At 44.3% G+C, this 14,478-nt stretch overlaps 1 long non-coding RNA gene across 1 annotated transcript in view; it reads left to right on the top strand.

Annotated features, from left to right (window-relative positions):
* Positions 1-2,935: 2,935 nt before the first annotated feature.
* Positions 2,936-14,478, top strand: part of LOC147186103 (uncharacterized) — a 54,212-nt gene continuing 42,669 nt past the window's right edge. Inside the window, exons 1-4 of the long non-coding RNA XR_015099292.1 lie at positions 2,936-4,665; positions 4,807-4,928; positions 5,873-6,003; positions 10,271-10,368. This is a non-coding gene — a long non-coding RNA (uncharacterized LOC147186103). The remainder of the gene's footprint in view (positions 4,666-4,806; positions 4,929-5,872; positions 6,004-10,270; positions 10,369-14,478) is intronic.

The raw sequence follows: 14,478 nt of genomic DNA, 5'->3' as shown, positions 1-14,478 counted from the left end.
ATGCAAGTACATTTTTCTCAATTCATTTTTTTCCAATGTTTCCAAATCGGCCCTTTTTTTTCTGTCCACACACACACACACAAAGTTTTTTTTTGTGGTGACTCCCTGAACCAATGAAATGAAAATATACACATTTCATTTTAATTTCTTTCAAACATAACTACATTATTGTTATGATAGAATACTAAAAACCCAGAAAAATGCGAGCTTTTATACATACGGTATATATATATATATATATATATATATATATATATATCACTGAATTAAATTATATATATATATATATATCTCCGGGTACTCCGGTTTCCTCCCACATTCCAAAAACATGCATGGCAGGCTGATTGAACGCTCTAAATTGTCCCTAGGTGTGAATGTGAGTGTGGATGGTTGTTCGTCTCTGTGTGCCCTGCGATTGGCTGGCGACCGATTCAGGGTGTCCCCCGCCTACTGCCCGAAGACAGTTGGGATAGGCTCCAGCACCCCCCGCGACCCTAGTGAGGATCAAGCGGTTCGGAAAATGGAGAGATATATATATATATATATATATATATATATATATATATATATATATATATATATATATATATATATATATATATATATATATATATATATATATATATATATATATATATATATATATATATATATATATATATATATATATATATATATATATATATATATATATATATATATATATATATATATATATATATATATATATATATATATATATATATATATATATATATATATATATATATATATATATATATATATATAATCTAATTCAGTGAAAGCGCCACCCATAATTAAAACTATTGTTATATAATTTACTGATGCTAGTACTATTATTACTTCTGGAGCTACTGTACAACAACAACAACAACAACAAGAAGAAAAATAAGAAGAGTCCAAATATTTTTTAGAACGATTGTGATGACGAAAATTGCGGCGTCTGCCTGCAGTTCCCCTTTTGTCCACCTGTCGTCGCTACACTGCCTTCCTGGGTGGTCTAACCCCAGCTGATCGAGTTAACCAAACATTTCCACGCCAGGCTGTACGTTCCCTCACGATGCCTCCCGTCGCCTCTTTCAAGCGTAAGATACAATATTACCAATTTTGCATCAAACTCAAATCATAAAACTTGATGTTAGGTCTCCGGCTGGGGTTGCCGTTAAGGTGATTGTCGATCAAAATGACGACCACGAACAGCAACGCTGTCGAAAGCCTCCTCGGTGGGGAGCACATCCAACTATTCATGTTTTTATATGGCTTAATTATTCAAAAGTCTATCTATCTATCAATGCAAATGAATGTTTCTCTTTTCGTCAGAATGCACTTTTGTGGTGAACAACAACCAAGGCAATGAGTCCACTTGATGTCTCTTGCTTCATGAATTTGTTCTTTTCACTCGGGCCGAAAAGCTCGAGGCAAATAACCATTTTTCTTCACCAAAGCAGGTTTTACAAGCACTTAACTTTCACAAGACTTTGTCTCGGAACCTAAATTGGAGTACAGCTTGCGTACTAAAAGATTATTTTTGGAAAATACACAGCACAGTACTTGTAAGGGGGGTGGGCCACTCATTTGAAGTTGAGTGTCAAACTAAACAAATGACACAAATTACAAATGTATTCAAAACAACAACATCGTTTTTGTCACTAATTTACTGCAAGCGCTCGGCGCAAAGCACCAAAGACGGCCTAACAATATAATAAAAGTGTCCACACGATACTCATCTATTTTTTTTTTAATTTGCAAAAATTAACTGCACTTAATTGTAACTGAACAAAAAGGTGTGACCTTCTCCGTGTCATATTTGTGGCCAAGGCACACCAGAAAGAACCGCACAATGAATTCATCCTGGTGCATAAACTGTTGTATTTTTCACCTCGATATAATAGTAGTGCATGTTTTTATTTGTCAATGTTTTATTACAGGCGTGAAAGGACAAATGGAATGAATGGAAAATTCATTCCACTCTACAATAATATGTCAGCGAGTGGAGTTTGCATTTCATAGTTTTGACATGTTCGGTGTTTGCAATGGTCTAGTAAAGTGTTGCCGTCTTATAATTTCCTCCTTTATGCATGCGTTGCTTTGACATTGTGATGCTTACACATAGGTCAGTCTTGATGAGCGAACGAGAAGGGTTCCGCGGCACGCCAAATAGGGGTCAGGTCGGCCCCTTAATGGACGCAGCTGACAGGTAAATGCGAGCTAAATGGCAGGAAAAAAAAAAGATGACGGGTGACGGTAAAGACGTGAAAAGGTTGAGTAAATTGCTTGTGGGAAAGGGAAAGGTCAGAGGACGTCAGCGATGGAAAACGAAAAAAAATGGACTCATTCAGTTAGATATACACTATTCACCAAAAGTATGCGATCAACGGCTTTCGGGTGGAATTTAACATTTTTTTTTAACAAATGAAAAAAAATATCACATTGGTGTTATACGGCGCATTTTAACTCATTCACTCCCAAAGACGTTTTTAAACGTCTTTTCAGACTTGGTGCAGAATTGGCTGGTACTGAATGAGTTCATATATTTCACCCCCCAAAAAGTGCAACAATTTGACAAGGTGTGATCATATCCCGCACTTCCTGCTGCAACTGCACACCCGATCGCGGCCGGTTCATACTGACTCGACTTTCCCCTCTTACTTTTAATAAGCACTCATCGTGCACGTGTCATCGGTGCAAACAGTCAAGAGTCTTTTCACTGCTCTTTTGCTCTCTAATTGTGAGCCGTTTTATCGCGCCACACTGAAATACTTCCCGGCAAGATGGCTAATATGCTCCATTATATTTTATTTGCCCGCGTTGCAAAGCATTTATTGTCATTTGTACGGGTGGCAGACTTACTTCACAACAATGCCGTTTATGGGGGGGGGGGGGCACAAGTGGTGTTCCGGCGCGCAAATGGGTTGTGCATCCTCTTCAAGCCCGAGCGGTTTCCGAGTTTCAACTGTTTGGTTTACATTTCCACTAAGTCCTTCGTTAGGCACGCCGGCGCAATCCACGGGACGGATGAGACGAGGGACGGCGACGTCTGCAGCGCTCTACAGCCTCGCGGTGAGTTATTTTGTTAGTCGATTTTCACCTTGCAAGGAGCCGTGTCGAGATGAGTTGAGGAGCTTCACGTCCAACCACTGCTCTACGTTGTTCGGCGTGATTTCGAGTGCGCCCGGGGGCTGTTTGTCTGACCCAGATGAGCCAGCAGTCTGGAAAATGGGGGTGTACCTAATGTGAGTGCCCCGTCGGTCCTTTGCCAGGTGATTGCTGCTGCCTTCAAAAATGATCATTTTCGGTCATTTTGTCTGACTCCTGCCTCGTTTTAGACGCATTTCAAATCGTAATTCCTCTCATTTGGAGTGTTGGGAGTCCATGGGGTAAAGCAAAAAAAAAATAAAAAAAGGAGTGGAATTGAATCTCCCATTAGGGGCAAAGTCGATCAAAGCCGGTGACTGGCCGTGGATCTCCGAGCAGGTTTCCCTTCGCTGTCTTAATAAGGACAGAAACGGCATTCGGTAGGAGTCCACGTTTGAAGGCTGTCGCCAATTATAAGGCGCCCCCCGCCCCCCCGCGCCCCCCTTTGGGAACGTTCCTTCTTGCGAGAGCCGAATTTGGTCACATGACATATCCTCGCGGGGATACGTGCGTGCTGCAAGTGCAGGCTAATTTCTTGTTTTCTCTCTTGATCACTGCTTCGTGGTTGTAAATCACATCATGCTGATTTCTTTTCGCCAAGTGCAAGTACCGATTACAGATATCAATATTCGGACTGCGACAGGTCTTATTTTCAGCTATCGAGTAAATCATGAATGCAGCCGATACTAAGCACCGATACTTGAGGCAAAAATATTTTAACATCGAGTATGTCTTCCTCGGCGTTATACCGGGGGCGGTTTTATTGGCGAATGATCGTGCACGACAGAAAAAGGCTCTCGGTGGGCAATTTTCTGTCATTTTGTTAAAATAATTTTTTCTATGTCCAAAGTACGCGAGATATCGCTACGCGCTAGCTTGTAACAGCAACATAGCCTGCCGCTTTGAGCCACGAAACTCCCACTGCGGCCCTGCTATCCGATTCCTGCAATGTCATCTCCACCGTCTCAAGGATTTTCTCGCCGAATTTTTATTCTGGAGGAGACGCAAAAAGATAACATGCTCATTCCTGCACACGCTGTTCAGGAAAACAACAACAACGGGCCAGCGGAATACCATTGGCGAATGGAATTGTTCCAATTGTCGCCTCGATTACCTTCTTATCAGGCTGCCAAAAAAAAAAAAAGCACTTTGATTTCTATTTCCATAGGAAGCAGGCAGAGAAGACAAGATTTGGCCGTCATTGCGACAAAGGAGAAGACTGCCGGGAGCGCGCAGAGGAGCAGGCTGAATATTATATTCGGCAAAACAGACTCTGTCTCTTTACAGGCTTTTGTATGTGCCATCCATTGGGTGACATAAACATTGATTTATTATTATTATTTTTTTGTCTTAGCCACTCCAGGGACAGTGACGCGTCTTTTTGGCCCGGTCGATCACTTCAGGAACGTTCCCACGTTTGCGCCTAAGCTCCAACCTTTAAGGGTTCCTTGATCGATGCGTCCTCATCAATTCGCAAGTGCTTGAAGGGAGCGCTTGGAAACGGGAAATGTCAGTAAACCAAAATAGAAATGAAATCTGGGAGTGCTAACTTGGGGGGGTCCCATTACCTCTCACCCTACTACTCGTGAAAAAACGGCTCCACCTCTAACCAAAAGCATGAACATTTTTTTTCCCCTCTGCAATCAACAGATGGTGCTGTGGGACCACGGTTGCCTCGAAAATTTGCCTCGACCGGTCCATGAAGTACCGCAGACAGATACTGGGCTCATCCACATCCGTCTGAAAGCACCGACACCATTGGATTACGTAAGGTAGGCTAACCCCCCCCCCCCCCCCCCCATACAATTAGAAATGAACCGCTTAATTAAGGAATATTACATAAGGGCTGCAGCGCTTGAATGTTTTTATAATCGACTAGTCGACTGTCTTATTTAGATGTCACATAAAAAAATAGATCATATCTGTGGCTTTGAGTGTTTGTGTCTTTAAAGGCGGGGTTTGGCCTGGTGAGTGACGTGGGTGTCGGTAAATGAGAGCATAGCGTTTTTTTGATCATAAAAGAGACTGTTCTGACTCTTAACTCATTCACTCCCAAAGACGTTTTTAAACGTCTTTTCAGACTTGGTCCAGAATTGGCTGGTACTGAATAAGTTAATTTATATAATTTTTTGTTTTAGACGTTACGGGACCAAAAAATAAGTTATTCTGATGAATTTCATGTTTGCATTAATCGTCCCATTAATTAATCGGAATTTTAATCAGCCATATATTGTAATCGACCTCAGGAAATGCAAATCGCTCTGTTATGCAATGGAGCGTCCAATCGTCGCCGTAGCGTGTTTGTCGTCGTCGGGTGTCTGCACACTCGCGCTCCACTCCGCCATGTGATGCTTCAAATCCTTCCTGGACTGTTGAAAAAGCGCCAAGTGGACTTAGCGCTATCGATCCTCATCCTGTGTAGCTGGAGTAGGTACCAGATGTTCCTTGTCCGGTTGACATTGGTACCATACGATTTTTGGTGCACAAAAACGGTGTCAAAAAAAATTGCAGTCCTGCAATCTACCCCATGATTGTTGGGCCGCAGTAGTAGGAAGTCCCCCGCGGGAAACGTCAGCGAGATCTGAGATATGAAATGTTAATCACTCACGTTTCATCCATCTGATGAGAGTAAGTAACCCTTTTCTTTGACCGTGACATCTCCCGAGTGCTGTTTTTACTCGGTCCTCATGAAGTGCTTCATTTTCGCTGATTGAAGGAATGTCGGAGCTCGGGTGGGTACAACAGTCGCCCCCAGCAGGAGCCAACACCTCGCCATCTGGGAGAGTGTCCGTCCCCATTCCTCTGGAGATTCAGCCGACGGAAAATTGGCGGTGTGCTCGTACAAGGGTAAGTTATTGCCTGGGGAGGGCGTCCAGAGAGGCATTAGGGACGATCAGATTTCTATTTCCTGCCCGGGACGCCTTTTTAAACTGCATCCAGTATGTTTTTTTTAATTTTTTTTTCATTTTAAACGCGGCATCGATGGGTCCTCAGCTCTGTTGCTTAGCCATTCATCTTAGTGTCAACTCTCTAGGGAGAAAATATTTTAAATGTGGTGCTCCAAAACTGAGGATACTGTTGAAAAAAAAAGGACTGGTCACACCATTAGGTGGCAAAGCATGTCGTTTGTCAAAAGGAAGCTCCTCAACTAACACGAGCATAGGTTTGTTTCACCTTCTGTCACAATTAGGCCTCAAAGCGCAACTTTTGTCAAAACAATGCTCCTTTTGCTCACTTCACAAAGAGATCACTGGCGCCGAGATGCCTCGATTTGGATGGCGAAGCACTCTTTTTCTCGAAATGAAGCTCCTCAGCCCGCCTCAACAGAGTTCTTTGGCACCGAAATGCCACAATTTGCCGCTAAAGCATTACATTTGTTAAAATAAAGCCCCTCAACTTGTATCAACATCGTTCCTTGGCATCAAAATGCCATAAAGGGGCGGCAAAGTACACCTTTTGTTGAAACAAACTCACGTCAACAGAGTTCCTTGGCGCCATAAGATGGTGCCACTTTTATTGCTTTCCAGCCAATAGACATATTTTCGATAAAGGATATTTGTGAAGGGATAGTAACGTATTCGGACTTATAATGACATCTGCCCTTTGAATGACCCCTCCCCCATGACCGGGCGGGCCTCGTACCCGCCGCGCATATGCAACTTCCTGTAAGCCGTCAACATCAAACAGGAAGCGAGCCGAGTTCCAGATTTCATCCCAGATTTCATCTTTAAATGGATGCGATGTTGCAAGCGGTCAGTCCCCAGTTCACGCCGCCGCTTCCCGCCTCACACGAACAGATCGCCGCGACTTGCCGCTCGCTTGAAAGGACATTTTATTAGGTTCCATCAAATGTGTTTACTTTGCATATTTATAGCAGCCCAAGGAGTCTCGCGTGTTATCGGCAGACCTGAATGGGCCGCCAAAATATTTGGCTGCCTTTCCCCTATTGGCAACCCCGAAGGCTCTTTATTTTCCACAGCAGCCAAACGCCGGCGTCATTTGCTAACTTCTTTCTGGCCCCCGCCCCGTCTTGTGTCCTTTCCCACCTCAGCGGAACGTGGTCACGAATAATGGCTTCAAATACGCTTGGCGCGAAACCCGCGTTGACTCGTCAACATGGCTGCCGTGAAAATTGCCATTTGTCGATGAATTCCCCGTCCAGTCGACACATTATCTCTAACCTCCGCTGGAGTTGCTGAAAGAAAACCTTTCCTTATTCCAAGCGCTCCCTTCTTTGCATCATCTTTTTTGAATTGATCCCGAAGGACCGCATGACGCATCGACAAAAAAAAAAAAAAAAATTCACTCTCGGCATCGAGCCCTCCTGACAATGTAGGCACAGTACTTCACTTTAATACTCGGCGCAGAAGCACGCTCGCTACAGGTCGAGATGAAATTCGGGGGGACTGCGCAAAGACACTTCAGGCGCGCGGAGGACGCGCCTTCATGTCGTCGCCGATGAAGAAGAAGGCGTCGAACATAACTAGCGTACGCGAGGACATGAGAAGCCAAACCTCGGGGGGGGGGGGGGGGAGGCGGAACGCAAAGACTCCCCCCTTTCACGACACAGATGGTACACCACACATGAGCAGTCTCGTGTGTGTGTGTGTGGATGCATAATCTCCTTTTGTGTGTCACTTCGAATATACGCGAGGAGAAATCTCCTTCCGCCGCTCCTGTTTGGAGCACGTTGCCGAACTTGTCTGCGAAGCGCATCCAGAGCGCAATATGGACATTTCAGAATTTTTTTTTTTTCCCCTTCATGAGCGCCACACGAACGGGAAACTGGACCGACCGCCGAGTTTAATGCCGGCTCCGAGGCAGATTGTAAATTATCCACAAATCTGGCTTCACGCTGTTTAATAACGGATACGTGCAACTCCTCGGTTTCACAAAAGCCTAAATGGGATTGATGAGAACTGTGGCGCCACTTTGTCCTTTCGCAAAAGATGATTATCGATGTATTTTTGTTGTAAGAATAAGACGAGTACACCCCCAAATTTGCGTGTCTATTTTGGGGGCAAAATCCATTCCAAACCTTTTCCAATAATTTACATCGGCAGCTCATTTCGTAACACATTAGCGATCTTGCTGACAGGCCTCTCTTGCCAGGAGCAGAAAGCCAACATTCCAATCATCGTAAAATACCGACGCGGTCGTTTGACGTGACGACTGGATGTTTGACCCACATGCACGATGATGTGAGCATCAAAGAAGCCCCCGACGGGCGAAGGCGATGCCTCACATCCGATTGTGTCTTTGAGCCGCCGGAGTGCGTAATGCCCCGTAACGACCGCGTTTTAACCCCCGTTGACCGCGCGCGGCAGAAATGATGGCCGGGGGCCCGCCCCATGTTGCCCGCCGCCATTTACCGGGACCAAAAAAATCTCGAGTGGTATTTTTTTCCAAACAGAATAAAATGCACAATGGAAAAAAAAAAAAAAAAACCCTGAATGATTGAGCAGGGCATTTTTATGTCAAGAGTTCGACGCCAAATCACAATTCCAAACGACACACTTGAACGCTGGCGTCCACGTCACTCACCGATCCAGGCCCCGCCTTTTTCAAATCATACCCACTCAAAGTCACAAACACAACAATGTCGAATGTCAAATACTTATTCACTCCCAAAGACGTTTTTAAACGTCTTTTCAGACTTGGTCTAGAATTGACCGGTACTGAATATTAATTAATACCTCACGTGCGCTTTGTTCGTTTTTCGTATTTCGTGATACATTTTTTTTTATACAATTAAACCGCGTATGACCTCCGAGAAAGTTGTTCGCCAAGGAGTTCTTTTGTTGCAATCTCCTTGTGTTATTCTTTCACTGGCTGTACATAACGTTCATATAAAATGTTCCTCCCAAGCTCGTGTGTGTGCGAGCGAGCGCGTGCGAGAGATCCTTTTGGCACCAGACGCCGATGTGTGTAATCGGAGTGGGATGAGAGCAGCTCTATTTTTGGGGGGTCTGGATCCGTGTCAGCCTGCCTTCTGTGGAGAAGGAGATAAACAAATAAAGAATGATGCTGAGTGGGCTTAAAAGCCCGTTTGCGAAGTTAAAAAGAGCCGCCGCTTTGGCGATAGAATGAATTTGTCAATGCCGATGGAGTTTGAAAGTTAAAGAGCGAAAGGGGTGGGGGGGGGCCAAAAATCAAAGCTGAAGATTGGAGAATGTTTAGAACGGTCAGAGTCATTGTAAAAGTCACTTCAAGAGTATTACAGTCTTTTTTTTTTTTTTTAATTCAAATGTGCGAACTAATTGGATCATTTTAATAGCAGGCAGTTTCAAGTATCCCATTAATTGTCACTTTTACAGGTGGAGTTATTGCTTTCGAAGGTACTGAAAGATCTGCAAGTCAATATGACACAACCCCCCCCTACCCCAAACATGGCACTTTTGACGTCTACGTCTCTTATGCGCTCTCGTAATGATCATTTCAAGTCGAAATTCACCTTTTTTATTTTTATTTTTTTTGTGAAGCGAGGTGCATCGCGAGGTGAGACGCGTGCGCACAAAGCCGCCTCCGCCATCCATCATTTATTAAGCAAACATGCATAAGTCACCCCCCCCCCCTTCCCCCGTCTCTATCCTTGACAAATACAGTCGTCAAAGCCATCGCTTTCATCAGCCCGTCAACGCCGAGATGTGCGGCGTACATCTTTCTCCATGGCCTTTGGTTACCCGGTGAAGAATAACAGTGGGGGAGTGGGGGGGGGGGCGTGCTGCATTGCCGTCGTCACAGGGAAGAAAATACTGCAAATGGAGCAGTATCGGCTCACCGGGCTTGTTCATTGCATGCAAAGGAAAGCTGTCACGTTAAGCGCGGGCCGGTAAGGGCAGCAAAGCACGCTCGACATTTGTGAGATGCTTTTGCCACCCAAGCACCATCAGCGCAAAACGTCGCCGCAGGATGCTCGGTTAAGCACAGTTTGGGAATAACAACGGGAGTGCGCTGCTTTTACAAGCAATTACGACGACTTATTCTGTCACGCTTCCGCCAAATTCAAAAGGGCGATGTGATTTTAACTCGGGCCTGTTGAACTTTGTTTTACGGCTGTATGGTGTCTCTCTTTTGTTGACTTTCTCGTACTGTTTTTTTTTAAAATGCACAGACATCCCATGAAAAGTGGAGAGGGAGACTGTGGACAAGACGGGGCGAACAGACGATCCTGGAAGACGGAGTCACCTCTTCATACATGAGCTAGCAAAGGTACCACGCGGAACGCAGATTTTCTCAAATTAAAATAAGCATACTCAAAGCGTAACACGCCAGCAACGCAAAGGCTCACTTCAAAATAAAAGGCGATCAAGCAATACGTTTGCCGCCAATGCAACGTTAGCAACTAGCAAGCCGCTAACGGCTAGCAGGGTTAGGTGGGCAACTATTGCATTGGTTTGCTTTCTTCTTTTTCAATGATGCGGACATAGACAATTTTTTTTGTCTCCATATTTAAAGGAGGAGGGTGTGCTGTAAATTGTGCTTTGATTGTCTTTTTATTAACTCATTCAGTACTAGCCAATTCTAGACCAAGTCTGAAAAGACGTTTAAAAACGTCTTTGGGAGTGAATGAGTGAAATTAAGTAGTCCATTTATCAAGTAGTAACGTGTCCGGCCTTACTTAGCACTTAAATTTGTGTTCATGCAAATTTAAACAGCCATATTTGACATTTGGAGTTGAATCTTTTGATTTATTTCTTACATATATATATATATATATATATATATGTGTGTGTGTGTTAATCAATGACTTTGGTGATCTGCTGTTAGTCACTGCCTCCTTCACCTGGCAACAGTCGAGTAAGCAGGGTCCCTTATTTATTCTCCCCCCACTCCCCACCCACACCGTGTAACGTCCTTATCGGGTATCTACACTCTTTCCGCGAACCGCACCGAAGTGTGTATTCTGTCGTAACTCGCGGGTGGTCATTTTCTCCCATGTACTTAATTCACAGCCTGCCGTGCCGCTCTTTTTAAGTAATCTGCGAATCAATTATTATCTCTCAATCCCCAGCATGCAGCAGTGGTGTAAAATTTCTGTAACCAAGGCCAATAATGAGTCATCATGTGGATATTTACCTCACATTTTATGCCAGGATAAGCTTTCAAGCCTCATAAATTATTCCCGTGCAATATGCAGCCTTGTATATTCTAATGGGCTGCCATATTGGATTTTATTGAAAATGGAGGGCTTGTGACTCTCCAAGAGGGAAAAGTGCATTGTGACAATGTGTCTTGTGGCATCTATTCTATTTTGTATTCTCATTTTTATCAGCCTGCCTCCGCCAAACCGATTCTATCTTTCATTCCTTCCGACACGCTACATATTGAGGTCCGTAGCTCGCCGCTGACGACCGCATATACTCAAGGGGGGGGGGGGGGGGAATGTGTCGAAAACATTCACCGCAGTCCTCCCGTGAGACGGAATTTGAGAACTTTGCGCTGCATCTCAGCTGAGACGGAGGGATGACGGACAGCTTGATTGTCGGCTCAGCTGAGAGGAATCGGTCGGAGGAAAGTGGCCGTCGTATTTTTGATTTCGGTGACACCGACGGCGGCTCGCTGGTCCGTGACATAATGACAAACACACCGAAGCCTGCCTACCTGCTTACTGAGACCACACGCACTGTCATTGATATAAAGCACGCAGCTTGTCAAGTCATCTTTCCCCGTTGAACTGAATGAAAAAGCCATTAATCCACTCCTGGTGTGTGTATCTTGGCCGCCATGGGGATAGTCTAATATACAGAAAGGGACATACACAAAGAGCGTTAAACAATTGACGCACTATGCCGATGTAATATTGCTCATTTTTCACAGAAGATAAAGAATATATGCCTGCGAGTATCGTGATCTTTGTCTGCATATACTGCATTATTTGTTTTATCCATTTTGCATTGTGAGCTGGAGCTTTGTATTTGTTCGACTAACGAAGCTAGAAGAACAAAGTTGCGATTGAGCTCGATTAATGCAACTCATTTTTTGCAAGTTTGGAAGAATTTATGCCTTTGAGTATTGCTGTGTTACCTTTCTCTGTGTTAGTACAGCGTTTGAGTGAGTTATTTGAAGGACTATCACTCCTGGAACTTGATGCTCATACTCTGTTAGCCCGTCAATGGGATTTTACATTGACTGCGTGTTAGCATTAAGCTAGCAGACAATCATATACGGCAAAGCTATGCGGTTGTTTTAAATGCGCGACTGTATTTGCTAAAACAGAATTTGGGACACGTCATTAGGTTGTTCAGGGTTACCTAATGTTGCGGCTAGGCCAACTTGACGCATATCAACAAAATTACATAGCAGGTTTGTCTTTGATATGATTTTGTCACATCAAGACCTGCTTTGACGCCATCCTTTGAGCCTGTTAATGAGCACTGGGAGTGTGTCACGTCGTTATCCATGCTTGTGTTATGTCAGTATGTTGATGACGCCTTTTTATGCCTCTTCGGGCCACGTTCGCCCCCACAAAACATGCCACATTGCATCGTGAACAATCGGCAGATTACGCTGATTGACTACGACTGGCAAGGATGAATCGGACAAGTGTCAGGCAGCAAGCCAGTGACGGACCCGCCGTCTAATGGTTTGGACTCGCAGACTTTTGTGTGTTTGTGTGAGGGGAACAGATGCTGAATGACGACAAACTAGCTGATGGGATAATGAGATAACGAGCAGACGAACAGGATGACGAATCCTGTGTGTGTGTGCGCCATATATGCAAAGCGGTCATTAATGTGAGCTGACGTGATCAGATGCGTAACGACGCAGGCGATTTCTCTCGTTACACAACTCCGGCAAAAAGTGCTCCACGTGTTACGACAAAAGTCTCGCACCAGAAGCGATCCGACGAATTCGCCGAGCGCGTCATGATTTATGAACTGAAACGATGTGGTTGCGCAAGTATGCACACCCTCATCACAGGGATGGAGCTGCATTCGGAATTCACGAATCACATTCACGTTAGGTGAAACGTGAGTGGACGTTTAAAGATTATGTTTCATTTTTTTTTTAGTAGGCTTCTCCTGACATGCTTTTGGGCTGCTTTCAGAAATCTGCTGGACAACAAAACAAAGCCGATGTCAGGAAAAGCTGACTAGACCAGCTGATCATGATTTCTGGGTTAAAACTGGTGGCCTTGTTTAGAGCGTGAAGTCGAATTTGTATTTCAGGAAAAAAATGTGTGGGAAATTGAAAAGTTACGAAAAAAGTACACGGGGAATTAAAAGTTAAGAAAAAAATTCACGGCGACTCAAAAGTGTTTCAAAAATCCAAATCAAAAGCTGTTTCGAACAAATATAATTCAAATCACGACGACAAAGAAATCGTCGTTCAATCCCCTCCCATCCTGTAGGCGGCAGTAACGCGCTTTGCAAAATGAACACCCAAATAATGTTTTTGCCCTGCCTCAAAGTTTGACGCGAGTCATTTTTACATGTGCAGTAATGCCTTCAACTGGGATAATGGGAAGAATATGAGCGCGTTATTGAACGAATGCGTAAAACCGATGCGCTTTCATCGCTCTGCTCCATCAGTGTCTTTCTGTAATGTTCGCACCGTCTTATTTTTCATTACTCGTCCACATAGGAAATATTGGATCGATCGGATGCCTCTAATGACTAACTTCTGTACACAAAACATCTCATTTTATGTCTCCGCGATTTGTTTCGTTTCAAGGTCTATACAGGCACCTAAATAACCACGTTGCTCTGTCAACGCAGACATAAATCATTTCAAGTGCTTTGTCGTCCAAGTCCATTTGCTTGACGAATGATTTCGCCCGGACGTCTTTTATGGTTGCTAAGCAGCCAACAGAGACGATCCTTTATTTTCATTATTATATTTACTGCCACTGCCGTCCAAAGTAGGAATTTTGACGGCTTGAGCGACGGCACAAACTCAAATAATTGTAAATTCGTCAGATTCCTCCACGTCCGGCTCGGTCGGCGAGCCGCAAAGGCGGCTTTAACCCGATTAGATCAAACTACTTCAAAAAAAAAAAAAAAAGGACAAGTGACAAAGATGAGGGACTCGCTGTCACAGCTGCATCATCTCATGCTTCATGCGACGAGGCAGAGCCATTTGTAAAACACGGACGTGACAACAATGGCTGGAGCATAATCTGTCCAATCCCATTACCGACTGCGGGCACGCTGGCAGAAAGACACAAGCGCACGCACGCAATACGCGGAAATCTGCCACAGCGTATGACACAGAACTGACGGAGGGCATATGCGTCTCCAACGGCTTCTGCCGCATGACAACGTAAACATAACAAACGCATGCCAGGCCAATGCGCCCCGATGCTTTTAGTGGACCAAA

Source organism: Hippocampus guttulatus, chromosome 22 (genome assembly GCF_054856545.1).
Source record: "Hippocampus guttulatus isolate MCC_2025c chromosome 22, RoL_Hgut_1.0, whole genome shotgun sequence".
NCBI lineage: Eukaryota > Metazoa > Chordata > Actinopteri > Syngnathiformes > Syngnathidae > Hippocampus > Hippocampus guttulatus.
This window is presented reverse-complemented; position numbering and strand designations above follow the sequence as displayed.